This window comes from Colobus angolensis, unplaced genomic scaffold (genome assembly GCF_000951035.1).
Source record: "Colobus angolensis palliatus isolate OR3802 unplaced genomic scaffold, Cang.pa_1.0 Scaffold146, whole genome shotgun sequence".
Classification (NCBI taxonomy): domain Eukaryota; kingdom Metazoa; phylum Chordata; class Mammalia; order Primates; family Cercopithecidae; genus Colobus; species Colobus angolensis.
In genome coordinates, this window is record NW_012114555.1 from 3,469,697 (window position 1) to 3,472,908 (window position 3,212).

The following is a 3,212-nucleotide window of genomic DNA, read 5'->3' on the forward strand; positions in this document are numbered from 1 at the left end:
ATTAGCTGTATGAGATGGGGCTGTGTCTGCTTATTCACCATCGCATCCTCCCTACCTAGTGGTAGATGATAAATTCACATGTGTTGAATGAATTAATGAACATGAGCATAAAGATTTTTTTTTTTTTTTTGAGACAGAGTCTTGCTCTGTTGCCCAGGCTGGAGTGCAGTGGCATGATCTCGGTTCACTGCAACCTCCACCTCCCGGGTTCAAGCGATTCTCCTGCCTCTGCCTCCCAAGTAGCTGGGATTACAGGCTTGGGCCACCATGCCCGGATAATTTTTGTATTTTTAGTAGAGACGGGGTTTCATCATTTTGGCCAGGCTGGTCTCGAACTGCTGACCTCAAGTGATCTGCCTGCCTCGGCCTCCCAAAGTGCTGGGATTACAGGCGTGAGCTGCCGCACCCGACCGCAAAGCGCTAAATTTTCTTCTTTTTTCTGAGAGTGGCACTGGCTTTATTGTTTTTGTGGGCGCCTGGAAAGGTTGGGTCCTGGGGGGCAGTGGGGAAAGGCCGGGAAGTTGTGTGACCAGGGCCTCAGGTGGTGTGCATCTGGGGTTCCTCCACTTGCGGGTGTCCATTGGTATCACCCGTGCAGCCACGGGTGGCAGCGGGTACCGGTCCTTTCTTGTTTGACACAGGGCAGGTGGCAGCCACGGGTCCGACTCGCTTGAGGCCAGGCACCGGGAGTTCCATCGTGTGCTCCTGGACCACGTGGTTCTGTGGCGGGAGCCCCACACAGGCCCTGAGGATGTTCTCCATGCAGCTGCGCTGGCAGAAAAGTGCATTGATCACCGCGCTGCCCGGCAGCACCAGCGGCGCCTTGAAGAGGAAGCTAAGCAGGGACAGCATGGGATGGAAGGTCTGTGGCTCGGTGTTGTCATCAGTGCAGAAGCTCACGCAGTGGCACAGCTCGGTCAGCAGCGCCAGGTCCAGCATGACAGGGGCGGCCAGCAGCAAGTCCTCGCACATGTTGTGCAGCAACAGCGTGTTGGTTCCGCCCAGTATCAGCTCCAAGGTAGACTTATCCAGCGCACGCTTGGGGTCGCCCGCATACGGCATGTACTTGATGACCACGCAGGGGTCAGGCTCCCAGCCGGGCGCGTACAGCACTGGGTGTCTTTGCACCGTGTCGTCCACCACGTTGCTCTTGGACACCTCCTCAGAGGGAACCGCGATGGTGCCGACAGGTTCTGCTGGTCTTTGTTCTGCAGGTGGTTATAATTCACAGTCGACTTGGTCTTGAGGCCGGAGCCGATGAGGCAGTCCACGAGCACGGACTTGACTTTGGTCTGGCCTGACTTGAAGTCATCTCCGCCCACGTAAGCCCGGCCTGCCACGCGAGCTTAAGGGCTCCGGGCACCAGGGTTTTCTGTGGGGACCCACTGAGGAAGGCACAGCCCTCCAGGATGCTGGCCACGGCAAAGAGCGTGGAGGGCGACACCTCCAGGCCAAGCTCGATGGTGCGCAGCAGGTTCTCGGCCGTGTACCTGGGACCACCTCACAGAAAGAAGCACTCCGTGTTGGCCGTTCACAGCGCGATGACTTTGTCTAGCCCTGAGCCAGACCGGAAGTCTCGAACGTCTCTGCGGATCTGCTCCAGCCGCTGCGCGCGCGTGCCTGGGATGAGGCGGTCCGCGCGCGCGCTCTGGTTGGCCGCGATGAACTCTGGGATGTATACGGAAGGCCAGGACTGCAGGGCCTCCATGTGCTGCCACAGTTGCTCCAGCAGTCCCCAATCCGGCACCTTCGCAAGCCGCATCGCCTCTGCCAGGTTCAGCGACGAGATGTCCCAGCCATCGAACACGAGGTCGTTGGGTGCCATCACGGGCAGCAGCCGTGGAAGGGCGCGAACACCTCCTGACCCTTGGCGTCCGGGCCCGGGCTCACGGTGCCCGCCTGAGACAGCGAACCGTAGTAGTTGGCCTCTTTGCGACCCCTGCGTGTGGGCCAGGACAGACGCAGTAGGTTGGCCAGCACCGCGGCGGTGAGCGTAGAGCCGTTGTTCCCACCTCAGCCGACAAGCGTGACCCCTAGCCTGGGCACCTGCCGGCCGGGAGGTCCGGAAGGTGAAGCGCGTGGACTTGAGGTGCACCTTGAGGACGCCGCCCTCGCTGCTGACGCGCGTCGTCTGGTACTCGTATCGAGCCTCGATGGCCTCGGGGCCACAGACCACGTCCGGGCTCTGGACCAAGAATTGGACGGCGGCGGTCGGCGCGGAGTCGGCTCAGGCAGCGGCGGTGGACAGCGTGCTAAATTCTTTACCTAAGATTATCTTTCAGTGTTAACAACCCTGTGAGTTAGACTGTATCCCCTTCATGTGATGCATGAGAAAACGGAGACTCAGAGTGTGACATGCCCAAGGACATCCAGGTGAAAGACGACTTCGAACTTGGCCCTGTCTGATTCCAAAGCATGTGTGGTAACCACAGCACTATGTTGCCTGGGTTCAAGACCTGGACTTGACACTTGTCCTGGGACAAGTTGCTAATCTTTCTATGCCTTAGTTTTCTCATCTAAAAAAATGAAGAGAGGGTAATAACGGTGAATGAATCAATGCCAGGGAGTTTCATAAGCTGTGAAACTGTTCAAGTACCACTGTTTGTACCACCCCGGTTCTCTTCCAGGTCCCTCACGTGGGCCTGCGTGACTTCTAAAGAAGACCTGAGACCAGCCTGGGCAACACAGTGAGACCCTGTCTTTACAAAAATAACAATTAGCTGGGTGTGGTGCCTGTAGTCCCAGTTAGGAGGCTGAGGTAGGAGGTTGAGGCTGCAATGCTGAGACTGCACCATTGCACTCCAACTTGGGTGACAGTGAGACCCTGTCTCAAAAAAAATAAATGGAAAACCCAGCATCCTTACAAGCCACTCTGGCACCTTCAATCAGATTTATTATGTTCATAGCACTTCCCACTACTGCCTTGTTCATTCCTTCAATTTCTTCTATATTGTTTTTCTCTCCTGCTATAGAGAGAAGCCCTGTGAGAGCAGGGGCTTCGTTTTTTTTCACCAGAGTCTCCTAGCACCTCCAATAGTACCTTGCATAGAGAAAGCTCTGGAAAGACATTTGCCTAATGAATAAATGAGTGTTTTACATATTATTACATCTATGTGACGTTTGAAAGTGTTAAAACCTGTTATAAGAGGAATGGAGGGCCGAGTGCGGTGGCTCAAGCCTGTAATCCCAGCACTTTGGGAGGCCGAGACGGG

The 3,212-nt window shown here is 56.1% G+C and overlaps 1 pseudogene across 1 annotated transcript; it reads right to left on the minus strand.

Moving 5' to 3' along the window:
* Positions 1-449: 449 nt before the first annotated feature.
* On the minus strand, positions 450-2,247 carry LOC105507224 (annotated as a pseudogene). The gene has a single exon (XR_001001060.1). The product of XR_001001060.1 is annotated as an inositol-3-phosphate synthase 1-like (transcript).
* Between the last annotated feature and the right edge of the window lie 965 nt (positions 2,248-3,212).